The following is a 13,965-nucleotide window of genomic DNA, read 5'->3' as shown; positions in this document are numbered from 1 at the left end:
TTTTTTTTTTTTCATTTTAATGGATAGGAAGTGTTAAATTCACCTTCCTTTAGATCTGAGATTGATGAGGTTTTTAAGAGGTAGTATAATGAAAGACATCACGGGGAGTGTTTTTTTAATGGATATTAGTGGTGGCTGCATAACTCTAAAGAAGGTAAGATAAGATAAAGGGTGGTTTAAAATTGCCCAGCAGTTGAGTATGTTGCTTGCTGCCAGTTCATCTTATGAGTCTGTTCTCTGCTCCCTAGAAGTACTAAATTCAGATATATGGTTAATTTGAAGTTAGTAGGTGTCCATTCTTAATGCGCTGCTTTTAACTACAGAGCAAAACCAATGAGTAGGTGTGGTAAATATAAACAAAATGATGCGTGAAAGTTTAGACTGCCAAAGATGATGGGTTAGTAATCTTCAGGATACAGTTTCACACTTAAGGCAGGCTAGTTGTGTGTTGTTGCTGCTGAAATGGGCTCTCTGCTGCTCTCTTTGTTCTTTACATCATAAGATTATCTGGTTAAGGCTTTCACTTTGCTAGGGAATTTTTCCAACTAAATCAGCAGGTCTGTCTTGGCTGACTGCAGCAAATGGATCACAGCCAGTACAAGGGGAGCGCTACGGAAGAAGTATATCCCACAAGTCACACTCAACTGTTGAACTGACTGTGGATGCGTAGTATGTTTCTGTGTTTAACACAAGCCCAGAGGGAACAATCTGTTTAGTGGCATCTGAACTGCGGCATTACTGCGTGACCAGTTTGAGAGCAGAGTTCACTGGGCTGCAGTTGCTACCAGCTGGCTGTCTGGCCTTCCCTTCTGCTGGGAGTTGCCTCCCAAAAGTGGGGGAGCAAAAGAGAAGAAATGCACTTTGTTGAGCAATAGATGAGTCCAAGGCTGCACTGATATGTCTGAGTACTGAGGATGTCCTTTGCCAGCAGAGTGTAAGGACAACAGTTGTATGCACTGGCAACTGTCTGGCTCATAGTTTGACAAACTCCTAAATAATGCAGATGTTAAAGGTACCAATTTCACATAATCTTTTATATTTTGTTGTTATTCCTCCAGAAATGCTTTGAAGATTTGGCTAGGAGCCAGGCTTCTGTCACTTGTCCTTAGAACCCCTGGGACTGATTTCACGGGTACATATTTGTAGAAATTGGTCTCTGCTGATGACAGTGCTCAAACTATGCCATTGTCTTGCTGAGTAAAATGAAAAAGCAGCATGGATTGTGATGGATGGGACGTTCTATGAGTCCTAATAACTCACAAAAAATGCTGTCTGACTTCTTCAGAAGGTCTCTCTCCATTGTTGTTTTTTTTTTGAGGGAGGAGCAAAAGCTATTGTAATTGATAATGCTAATTGTTGTGCTTCATTCAGTGAAGCTGCCACCCTGCTGCTACATGTTGTTCTAGAGCAGTGTGAATTAATCCTGCCTACGGTGTGCAGACTGATACAGTAAGTTTATTTCCTTTGTCTTTAGCATGTACTGCCAATAATGAACAATGTGCATTTCACCCTTCCAGAGGAAAAAGTTTACCTGAGGGTATGAGGGGTGCAAAGCCTTTCCTTGGTTAATCTGTTGTGCGGGTTTGTGTGTTAGTGTGGACACAGTGTTTGGATACTGGTTTCCAAGAGGAGCCATTCCCAGTGCACCTGAGCAGTAGTGCAGCCCACCCAATGGGTTGCCTGGAGGTCTGCATGTCTGTAAACACGTGTATGCCAGCTTAAAACCAGAAAGGTACTCTTTGATTTTTTTAGGGTTAGGGTTATTTATTTTTTCCTGGAGGGTGGGAAGATAGAGGGAGGATAAGAGTAGATTAGCTTAAATGCTGGTAGGTTTAGTTGCCTTTCTGATATTTCTGCCTAACCAGAAACAGAGCACCAAACTACAGCGTGCTGGTTTTCTTGATTAAAAGGAGCGAGAGAATTGAGCTTACTCCTATTGTTTTGTACTTCAGAATTATTTTCCATTATTCTTCTAATTAAAACTTCTCAAAAAAGCCAACATTAGGCCTAGTACTCGTATCCTGATCTATTTTTCAATGTTTTTAATGTACTAAATGGGCAGATGAGAATGCTGACGATTCATTGGGTACACTTATGCATATATGTAAACACTGGCTCGCCAGAAGGCAGCTTACCAAGAGGGATATGGTAATTTAAAATCTGTTTCCGATGAAGCCCGTTCTGTAGTATAAACATGATGAGCACTCACTGTGACAAGACAGATGGGAGAGCCCTCTGCGGTGTCTGCTTCATCACCTGAGCTGCTCCTTTCTGCTTCTCTTGGGCTTCGTGTTCTCTGAGCCATCCCCTTATCATCATGGCTAATAATAGCATTTAAGGACTATTAAACAGTTGGCCACTGTTTATCTGTGATGTGAGTTACCTTTCCTGGTTCTCAGCTATGCCCAGCCACTTATTTTCTGCTGGCAGAGATGAGAGCTCTTTGATGGGAGAAACTGCTGGGAGCCCGAGGCTGCTTCCTGCTATAAATCCGAGGCTGCTTCCAAGGGCTGGGAGGCAGCCCAAGGAGGAGCTGGCACTGAGCCTCAAATATTCTGCGATGCAATTGGAATAAATTACAAAATAAAAAATCCATATTTAGTCTCTTGAGCTTTTAATTTTGAGCTGTTTCTCCGCAGTCGTGATGGCTGTAAATAATGATTTGCATAATATCGTTCTGCATTTTTATTTTTAGTACTTGGCTTCAGGAAGTTTGGCTCCAAACAAGAAACAGCCACCAAGAACCCAAACGTACAATGTGATCTGTCCTTCCAGCAGTATTGTTAATTCAGTTAGCTCAGATTTGGCCTCCAGATTCCTAATCTTGTTGGGTTGGGCGTATTTGGTCATCCAAGGAGCAGTGGAATGCAAACAAGTGTAGCAAATAAATAGAAGTTTTCCAAGATGTCTTCCAGTCAAACCTGTAAAAAAGGAAGTTTGTGTGGGACGTGGGTATGAGCGAAACCTGCTAATTGGCAAAAGTTGATCAGCATCAAGTTAGCAATTTAAAAATGTATCACTGATTGTCACCTATTTCTTCATTGCTTTCCACCTTTTGTGCAAAGAAAAAACCGGGTGCCCTCTGATCCTGCTCATAGAAATGATTGCAGTTAATAAAAATTCCAGTTTACTGAGTGTATGTCATTGAAATATTGGTATCCCTGGGAGCAAAATTCTAGCTCACTTTGTCCTTTACCTTCAAGGGAATACTTTGGCCAGTTTTTCTAAGGGATCTGCAGAACCGGGGTTACTCATAGCAGTTTAGCTGCCTGTGCACTGATTCATTTGTGTGGCCTGTGAGTACTAATTGTGTTGCTGATAATGAAAAAACTGATGGCTGGAAATCATACAGGGACAAAGGTAAAAAGGACCTCGTCCAATGTGAGCAGCAGTCCACAGGTATGCTGTCTGTTACATAACTTGTTCGCCAGACATTTAGTAACTCAAGGTGGAGTCACAAGAAACTCACAGGAATGAAATTTACAAACAGAACATAGACAGAAGTTTCTTTGGGTGTAGGACAAATACAGTTGAGCAGTGTAGGATGGTCGGCACAGGGCATGAACTCTTTGCTACAGTTCTATACTGGGCTTCTGTTAAAACAAGGTACATAATTAATGCTCAGAAGAGGCAGACAGGACTATGACTCATTTGTGCCACTCTAAAATATTAAAACTTCCAGGCTGCTTCAATTACAAACCTGGCAGGACATAGAGTCTGATACAATGAAATCTTTACTTGTTATCCTGCAAATGTCAAAGAATCCAGCTGTTGCAAAGAATGCCTACTTGTGATTAACAGTGTCGTTATTTAAATTCATTCCGTATTGTTTTGAGTACCTAGGAGCAGAAGTAGGTATAACTGAGTATTTCTACTGTGAAAATATGTTGGAGACTCATGAAAGCTTTCTAACTTTCTTCAGAAACTTAAGTCTTTGAAGTATTTGTGTGTGTACAGGCAGCTGTTACTCTGAAGTAGGATGATGTGAAAGATAAGAGACCAGACAAACTTAGGCTACTTTAATAGCAAAGATTAAAGATGAATTTCAAATGAGAATTCGAGAAGGATCTCAAGGAAATTGAGTGGCTGGGAGGATAAGACGTTAACAGTGCATTTAAGTAAATACAGCCAAATATCATGGTAAGTAATGAAACTTAGTGATTGAAAACTACTTCAAGTGTACTTGACAGTCAAGTCCAATGTGACAAGAATTAGAACTAGAGATTAAAAACTGAACTGTTGATGAAGTTCCCTGCTTTAGCTCTTAGGAATGAAGATGCTCAATGAATACAAAATAAACATCAGGCCTACAACAGGGTAGATGCAGTGTGGCTTGCAAAGAGCATGAGTTAAGTTGAGGCACACCAGAGAGGATCCAGACTGTCCTTTAGCACTGTATTTTCATTGAAGGAACATGGAGAAGTTTGAATTTCTAAGCACTTCTGAAGAGCTAGAACTAGAATCTTGTTCATAAGCATCCTTTAATCTAGCTGGTAGAAATACCTGGAGTTTATGTGATCTTCCTTTTTTTGTTTTGTTTTTCCTCTAATGATCAGTATCATCATATCACAAACTTTGATTTTGATTTTAGTGTTTGTGTGCAGCTCTCTTGAACAATGTGTGCACACAACAAATGTATGTAAGGGTAGACTTGGCCCAGAACCGAATGCATGCAAATGTCTGTATATGGGAAACTGTAGACTAGCCTGAAAAATCTGAGTATTCAGCTCATGTTTCCCTGCATAATGCAGTCACCGGGTAATTGGTATCAGATTATGTAAAAGTCTTCTTTGGCTTATAACACTGAGGCTCACGTGAACAGCTTTTGATGGACAGTTCGTACTGTTTATCTTGCATGATGAAAACACACAAATGGCTGCTTGTTTGCATACGTTGTGATGACCTTTGTTAGAAACCCTGCAGGATTTTTATAACCATCCAAGTGAGATTAAATGTGGAGCAGATCAGCTGCTACAGGCTTGGTAAGATCCCAGCAGCATAGCTCACAGGATGAAGAGTGTGGTGGACAAGGACACAGAGACCTAGAAAGAAGCTGTTATTAAGTAGAAATTGTATCTAAAAGCAGTATTACTATTGGAGAAATGCAAGCTTTTAACTGAAACAGCAAATATACAGGTATTTCTTTGACAAACCACTTTCCCATCAGAACAGATTATGAATCCATTGAAAACAGATGACAAATAGACATAAAGTCAGTGGCCGGAGATAGGATGAGGTCTTAGCAGCTGCAAATCTCCAGGCTACAGGATTGTAAGACTCAGGCTGCAAGTCAGTGTTTTCATCTTTCCACTCTAAGCCTTTCCCCCACACATGGAAACACACACACACACACCTGCTTGCTTGCAGTCCTAGCTGCTGCCTCTGCCCTTCTGCCTGACCCCTCTGTGCTTCATCCTTAGCAGAGAAACAATCAGTACCTGAAGTATGTAGGAACTCCGAATGTACACCCACTTGGAGTGAGGAATGACCAGACTAAGTGTGTGTTACAGGCAGTGGAATGTGCAGAGTAGTTTGTGTACTCCAAATTGCTGGTCTCCCACTGGGGATGAGACAGGCATAGCCTATGTGGAACCACAAGGTGTCAAACCTCAGCTTCCTCTTCTCTCTGCTTTTGGGAGTGGCAGCTCACTGGGGCTGCTGGTTACTAGCAAGCTGTAACAAATCCAGTGCAATTTGTTGGACTGCTGAATTTCATTTCTGTGTGTCTCTTAAGTAGCTTGGCTTTAATGAGGGTGTAACTCCAGTGTTCACTGAGTATTAACAATGGAAAAGAGGTTTCTGGAGGCTGAAATCCCCTGAAGACGTAAGTACAGTGAAAATAACACTGAATAGTGGGTTAAATACTAAAGCCTCTGTTCTGTATTGTGCTGTTCCTCCAGCATGTTACTCATTTGATCCTCATGCTTTGCCAAACATGGCGCCATTTTATGACAGGATATCCTTTCACTTTTTCTTTCTTATTCTTGCTCTGACTGGAACTTTCTGTTTCTCTATAACTTTTTGACCTAAAAGGTTTTAATTAATGCCTTCTCTTCAGATAGATGCTGCCATTTAGAAATGCTATCTAAAAGACGAGCAATTAAATCTTGACCTCAATTAAGTACAAAATTCTTGCAGCTGGGTGTGATAAGCAGTTACAGTTCTACGATACTGGATCAGCTGTGATCTTTTGTTTTATTGCTCAGCTCAGGATTAACACGAGGCCACATTTTGTTTGAGAATGTTTCAGAGCCTCAACACATCAGACTGTTTCCTGTTGCCCTCCTCGCCAAAACATAGACATTGTGGCTTTCATTGTTGTGTCCAGTCTTGGCAATTGTTAACAGAAGCAAAAGGAAAGACTCGAGTTCTATCAATAACCGGTCTTCTCATTCATCTGCCTTGCAATTGCATTTAACCACATACGTATTTCTTTTCCCCTTGAAGCTGGGAATGCTGAAGATACAACGTCCTGATCAATGTGCTTTCAGAATGGGTTGTGCTCTTAGGCCTCCCTCTCTGAGCTGTTTTGGGCCCAGCGTCCATGTGAACTCATGAGGCTTTAGAGCAATGGAGGCAGTAGGTATGAAACTCCATCCAGTTGGATTGGACAGGTGGGAACAAAAAGGTGTGCGTGTGTCAAAAGCAGATCAGTGAAACAAGGACTGTTGACTACTGAGGACAGAGCCTTTGTTTATAGGAAGAAGGGATAACTGTTTAACAAATGTTTGAAAGGTTTATTCTTTTCCCCTTGCATTCCTTTTGTGTAGGAAAGGGTCTTTCATTTAAAGTTTACTGTTTTCTGTGTTGATTTGTTTTTAAATTTTCTCATAAAGATGTCATAAATGAATAAATTAAGTAAAAGTAGCATCACAGTTCATCTTGATCATCTCAAACTCTTTGCTTCCCTTTGCATTTTTGTTATGAGCCTTTGTCTGATCAAATCAGGCTCTGTAATCCCTCGTGGTCTGGCTGGAATCACCCATGCCATTAGGATTGCTTTTCTTAGCCACAGTTAACAATGGTATAATGGATTTTATAACGTTTTATTAAGTTGAAATGCATCAGTAGCACTGATGAGAAACAACCGTGGTATTTTAGGAAGAACAATTTCCAGTATTTAGCGCCCATGCCAACCTGCAGACTTCTGGGGCAGCACTTGACTCTATGGCATGAAAATTTGCCCATTTCGGACATGTATGCTCTATGGCACAGGCTTGAGGAAATCAGGCTCAGGTGTCTGTATTAAGAAGTATGTAAAAGCATTACTTTCATCAATCTAGATTAAAATTCCTCTTCATCTGAAGATTACTGTGTCTTAAACCTTTGCCGCTTGTTAGTCTAAATCAGGATAAAGTGGCCTAGCTTGGATTTACAGTGGGTAGGATGAGTGTGATCTTGTTGACATCAGTCATATGATGTGACAGTTGTAACTCAGCCTCCTTTCTTTGTCTTCCTCTGATTCACGCTCTGTCTGTCCCTGGCTTAGGTTGGTAAACTTAATGTGAAAAGACAGGTGTAAGGATTTTCTGGAATTTGATCTCCTCCTTCATTTTGAATCCCTATGAAAAAGGCTACCTTCAATGTCTAACTAATAGTGTTATCTAACTTAATTAATGATTACCAATTAACCAATGCCAACAGTACCTTTAAGTGAACTTTTCCCAAGGAAATGATTAATTGTTGTTAACACACAGCAATATTCTACTAAAGGCATCAGAGAGGCAGCGATGCTGTTTTTCAGCTGTGGAACAATCAGGCAGTGAGACTGCAGAGGGTGTGGGGGAATGCAGCTTAGATGCAAATCATGGTGCAACTTCTCCTTTTGGATTTCCCAGTATTGGGTTATTTCTTCAGTCGACTTCAGCTTGTGCAAAAAGAACTGTGCAACTAGCATGCAGCATGGGCATCTTTATTACCACTGTAACTGATTCAAGCTCAGTCTTGAGGAAGCTAAGCAAAAGAGTTGCCAAAGAGTTGCACAGCTGTGTGTGTCGTCATAACATCAGGGGTTTGTGTGTGGAATGGTACCGAACGGTGGGTGGGAAGGTGAATTATTTTCTGTAATTGTCCTCAGTCCTGATCAAATTTCACTGACGGTATTTATTCTCCAACCCCTGCTTCCTAGAAATGCTCAGTGGACCTTTGATCAGACCTGATTAGTTTGTCCCCAGTGCTTCAGTCACCTGAACTGGAATGGATCTTTGCTCTTTGCACAGAGCTTTTTTGAAGTTTCTGGAATTCACATGGACAAATATACTCCCCTGCAAAGGTGGCTGACATTGTTACATTGGACTCTACTTTCTTTTTCAACTAGAAAACTGATGCTTTTCTGTACCATCAGTATTACATTTAATACATTTATATATAACCCAACAAAAATAAGGAATAAGGTGGTTGGAATAGTTCTTTGAATTTCATAAGCTATTTATTAGGAAGTGTGAGAATCATCTTTCTTAATAACAGTAACAGGGATTTATTTAGTTTTCTTCTATTTGTGGTTTGATCTACAAACATTGACTGTGTGCTGATAAGAGTTTACCAAAAATCAAAGTCAGTCAGTCTGGTAAACGTTGACTTGAACTGAACTTGAATAGGTTTGAAGAAAACAGCAGCTTTGTCTGGTGTCTGACCTCACAGCATGTGATCTTTGCAACCAGGACCACGCCCTGCAGTACACACATTGCTGATGGAGTAACATTTTAGAGATCAATTCATTGCAGTCAACCCCCCATTTGTCACTATGCATTCGTAAAATGGCTAATGGTAAATCAGTACAATATATAGCTAGAAATTGTCTGAGGAGTTCCATCTGCCTAAAGACATGTTGGCTTTGTCTTCGCATTTGTACTATGATTGCATAAGCAAACATGATGGGATTAGAAGAGTCTTGCAAAACATAAATTTATATATAATCAGCATATCGCAGTTGCCTGAAGTAATATGATTCTGTAGATATGATTGAACCATGGATAAAAGATTTCATAACCAAACTAGCGCAGAGGTGAAAGATTCAGTGAGTAATGAGAGTGTAACTTAAGAGCTCCTTTCTTTCAAACAAGCAAAAACAAACAAAAACCCTCAGCTGAAAATTACCTTGGTGACAGTAATGTCAATAGATGAAAAATGCCCATGTAACTGAAATAAGAACCTTGTTTTGTTGAGTTCCACTTAAGCCACCCAATGATTGACAAACAGTACGGCAGGAACACACTATCTGCAGTAACCAATTGTAGTGTTGCTCGTTGACCATCTGGTTGCCTTGTGGTGTATCCATTGTCCATCTTTAATAAGTAACTCTCTGTTGAAGTTTTTAGTTTAGTTTTAATGAGAAATGAAACACCTCAAAGCATCTGAATAATTCAGCTCACAGTTGCTGGCATTGATAGGGGAAAATCCAGCTTTGTATGAGATAGCACTGGAATAGCAGAAGCAACTTTTCTTCCTGCTGGTGTATTTGTATGCTTATTGCAATGCTGAAAGTCAAATCACCTCACAAAGCAGAGACTCCAAACATGATCTCTCTGGGGTTAAAACTGAGTTCTTGCTTATCTTGTACCCTTATGAAAAGTGTAGCTGGAAGAGAGAAGTTAACTTGTGCTTCTTCAGGGAAATTGATTCCTCTTTTGAATGGTTTAGCTGTTCAAAAGCCAGTGTTTTTGAGGGCTAACCTTTCCTGTTTCAAAGGTGATATTGATTTGGCAACAGTGAAACGCATCACTTATCAGATCTCTACGAGTTATGGGAAGTGTAGCTTCAACAAGAGCCTAATGCTAGACCCAAACCAACCAGAATAATCTGAGAGTGATGCATATATTTTATGCAAAAAATTAAGATGGAAAAATCCAAGTGGCATTGCTTTAAGATCTAATCTCTTCTTAAGCGGAAAATTATGAAGTGTGCATGTAGCTGATAGAAGAAACAGAGGGATGGCTACATCTGCTTCACGTTCTGTTCTTAACTGTCAAATTGTTCAGATGTGATGCATTCTGTTTTTTTACCTCTTTCACAAATGATGAAGGACATCAGCAGAGACAAATGTGCTGTTCTCATCCAAAATTTCTCATGCCGGACATCTGGACAGCGTGTGAGTTTAGTCTTGCTGTGCTGTAGAAACAGTGCATATGTTCAGATGTCATTCTACACAAGCCCTTTTGGGAGACCAGGGTAGCCTTCACTGAAGCATCATGTGGCCTGGAACCCTCTGTAGCTTAGTCTTGTCAGATTCTTTGTAATGAAAGTAACATGGGTGTTGATTGTCATGTCTTTTCTGTGCTACAAAGGGAATAAGTGTGTCCAAAAACAATTATTAAGAAACAGAAAACACCTTACCAAACCTTGAGTGCTTCTAAAACTGAAAATGTAACCTCCATCTCAAAAGCTTAAGAACTGTTACTTTCTATGTGTCTTTAACCAACAAGTGATAAACATGAATTATTTTTCAAGAGGGACATGAGCATATTCCTCTAGAGAGTGCCCAGCTGTGGTGTGATCAAAAGGAAGAATGTCATTTGTTGTCTCAGGTCTATGTTACTCAGTTAGATGGAGCAGTGGTGATCTAATGGTTCAAGCAGCAGTGTAGGGAGAGTGCCACAGCCATGCTCTTGGAAGCTCTTACTATATGAAGAGGATCCTCCGTGTTGCAGAATTTACTAGACAGAGCAATGGGACCGTAGCCAGAGGCAGTGCTAGATGTGAGTGGTCTTCTCTTTCCCTCAGGCACACTTGATAATTTGTACTCATTTAGCATGAGTACTCAAAATAGATACCTCCTGGTTTTTATTCTCTCTCATCCTAGCAGTAGCTTTTGGGTGTCTTTGCTCTACTCAGCTGTGTTTTTGTATTGTTTGTTTAAAACCAGGAATGCATCTTTCTACTTGCTCCAGGGAGGAAGGTAAATGCCCCTAAACCAACTTAGGGTTACATTCATACTGGAGGTGCTTTTAAACTTTCATCTTTCCAAATCCGAGACTTAATTCATCTGAGACACTTTCTAGAGTTACGCTGCCTTGAGTATTTGCCCCATTTCGTGTTCTTCTGGCAGTCTGTGCTCTGCATGCTCTCCCACCTTTGTAGTTCCTCAGTGTCAGTTTTGCATACTTTTGTCTTTTCTCTCATGTTATTTTCCAGTAAAATTTAATACTTCTGTTTTCTCAAGTGGCAATGAGCGGTAGGAAGCAGCAGTTGTCGGCAGCTCTGCAGGATTTCTGAGATTTCTCGAGTTATTTGTTTGCCTTTGTTCTCTGCATGACAGGCCTCCATGATTCTTTTTTAAAGGCAATTTTGGTTCCAGTGTCATCAGCACACAAGTGTGTACTCCTAACGCTTTTTTCTCTGGCCATATGGCATCTGTGACTCAGTTCGCTACAAGAAAAGCAAACGAGAACTGATTGAATCTGGTCAGGACAAAGGAGCAGCTTTTTAATTCCCAGCCCTTACAGGGAAACTCACTGTTTCTGAGTTCCAGAAACAAATCTTTAAGTTGATCTGGTGTTTACGGCCTTGAGCCTGGATTTCATTACGGCAATCCCTGTCTCTGTGACATGTGGAATATGTGAATGCCTGCAGTGTTCTCTCCTTGCAGCTATGCCTACAGGCAGCTCCAAAGAGTTGCCAAAGTTGGAATGCCTGCCCTTGAGCGGTAACATGAGGTCCACAGTGGTAACTCCTTGAAGTGTACCCAGAAACAAAGTTTTCTCTTCTGCAAAAGTCTCTTGAAGGGTTAATGAGTGAGAACTGCCTTGCATCTTGTAGCCAGATACTGTGATCAAATCCAGCCTGGTGAACTCAGAATCTCCCACACTGCGCAGCTCGCCTGCAGTCATTTGTGTGCTGCTCTTCAAAGTAACTGTCTGGCTGCAGCAGATGCTTGTTTATTGCTGTACAACACTCCTATGGACATCATGGCACGTTTTTCCTTCTTACAGGCAGAAATAAGCACAGCTTCTGTCCGTAGGATTTTTGGAGGTGGATGGGATACCATTCTGGTATTTCATTATCTGCTCTGGTTACCCTTGATATCAGTTAATCACCCAATGTTACCAGTGCTGGTATCTGTATCTTTCTAACCTAATAAGCACATCAAACTGTGTTTTTATAATGATCAGTAGTGACACCCTCATCGGTATTGTCTGTCAGGCTGAACAGATATAGTTACATTCCATCAAAAAAAGATTTGAACTTCAGAGAAATGGTCAAAAAGGCCATGAATCAAGAGTTCCTTGTATTAATCTTTACTTTTTTGTTATTACGATAACTAGATGACAAATTGTACATAAAGAAAGCTCATAATCTCTTAGGGATGATAAGAAATTTGCCTCAAGGAATTGAATTTAAAAGACAAAATACCAACAAAATCCCCTGCTGACACCTCACCAAGAAGCCATTTGTGAAACTGCTGCTCTTCAGCATTTACACTTACTGACCTCCACTGCTGCTGATCTTTTTCCTTCATGTTACCAGCAGACATGGCACATACATGCACACAGGTGTTCCTTTATTTCTCAGAGCCTCAGACTGTACAGCAGGCAGCATCCTTCCTGGGCTCTGCCAGGGACATTTCCTGCACAACACTTCTGAGCACTCGGGCAATCCATATGAGGGAGGAAATGAGGAGCAGGGGTGGTCCTTTGCTCATTCAGCAAGATGTTAAACCACAACTTCCTAAGCTGTAGGGCAGCCGCTCTGACAAATACTGCTTTGTATGCCTGCTTCCTCATCTGCTATTCCTTACTACTGTACAGATCCCCTCATTCACTTGACTTGCACAAACTCTGCAAAATCCCTCATTTTGAAGCATTGTGTATTTCAGAACATTATTCCAAAAAGCAGGAATTACAATTGATTTCTATACTGGGATAACATAGACAAGGCTTCATTCTGCTGTTGGGATGTTAAAAATCAAAACATAATTGTAACAGTTACGTAAGAGTTTACTTTTCCAGAGTTTGGACCAGAATTTTGCTGAGGGTAAGTGCAGGTTTATGCCCTGGATTGCTTGTGTGTGGTGGAAAAGACAAAGACCAAGTCCTGTTGAAACTGATAATGCTACAGAACAGCTGAAGCTGACTCCATAACGATCACCAAATGCACTGTCAGATGTAGCCTAGTAATAAAAATAACACAGAAACACCCAGAGATGGAGCCGCTTATGCAAGACTTGTCCTTTTTGTCAAGAAGGTCAGCAGTTTTGTTGTGCTTTGCTCAAATGGAACATGATGACATTATTTGGTTGGTTGTGTTTTAAAATTCTGAAATGAGATTTATCTGCAATAAAATCCTGGGTTTCTCCCTGGAGTGGAGGTTTGGGTTTAATTTTGTCGAGGGTACAGTCATTGCTGAAGACTCATTGTCTGGGAAACAGCGGCCTAGCAGTGCACATGGCAGGGTTTGTCTGTGAAAGTGATATGATTCAGTTTAAATATGACTCTTTGAAAGCTTTATTTTTCAGAACAAAAGGCCTTCTAGCATATCTGCTTCTTGAAACGCGTGGTGTTTTTTTTTCCAGCCTCAGAACTGAAGCCAAGTTAAAATCACTTGCAGGAGCCTTTCGGTTTAAGTATTAGAGCATTTGAGCAAAGCTGAGGAAACTGGGCCTTGTCAGCCCAGAGGGGTGACCAGTGGAAGAGGGGTGGATATCCTGTTGGACATTCGGACATTCACGGCAACGGGACAGGGACGGGCTGCAGCAAGGGCAGCTGCAGTGACGCAGGAGGCTGCACTCCTTCACCCTGCGGGCTGGGCTGGAGGGGCCATGAGGTTTCCATCTCACTGACTGTGGGCCTCGCCTGGTGGACAGCGGGGGCTCAGGCCCGGCACCCCAGAGCTCGTGTCTGTGTTGGACCTCTGTGGGACAGGTCGAGGGAAGAGCCAGAGGAGCTGCTGTATACGAAGCAAGCTCGAGGTAGCTTTGACCACAAAGACAGCAGAACGAACCACACTGTTGCCGTCCCGGCCAGGGCTGAT

This window comes from Excalfactoria chinensis, chromosome 3 (assembly GCF_039878825.1).
Source record: "Excalfactoria chinensis isolate bCotChi1 chromosome 3, bCotChi1.hap2, whole genome shotgun sequence".
In the NCBI taxonomy this organism is placed as follows: Eukaryota; Metazoa; Chordata; class Aves; order Galliformes; family Phasianidae; genus Excalfactoria; species Excalfactoria chinensis.
Note: the sequence above shows the minus strand (reverse complement) of the source record.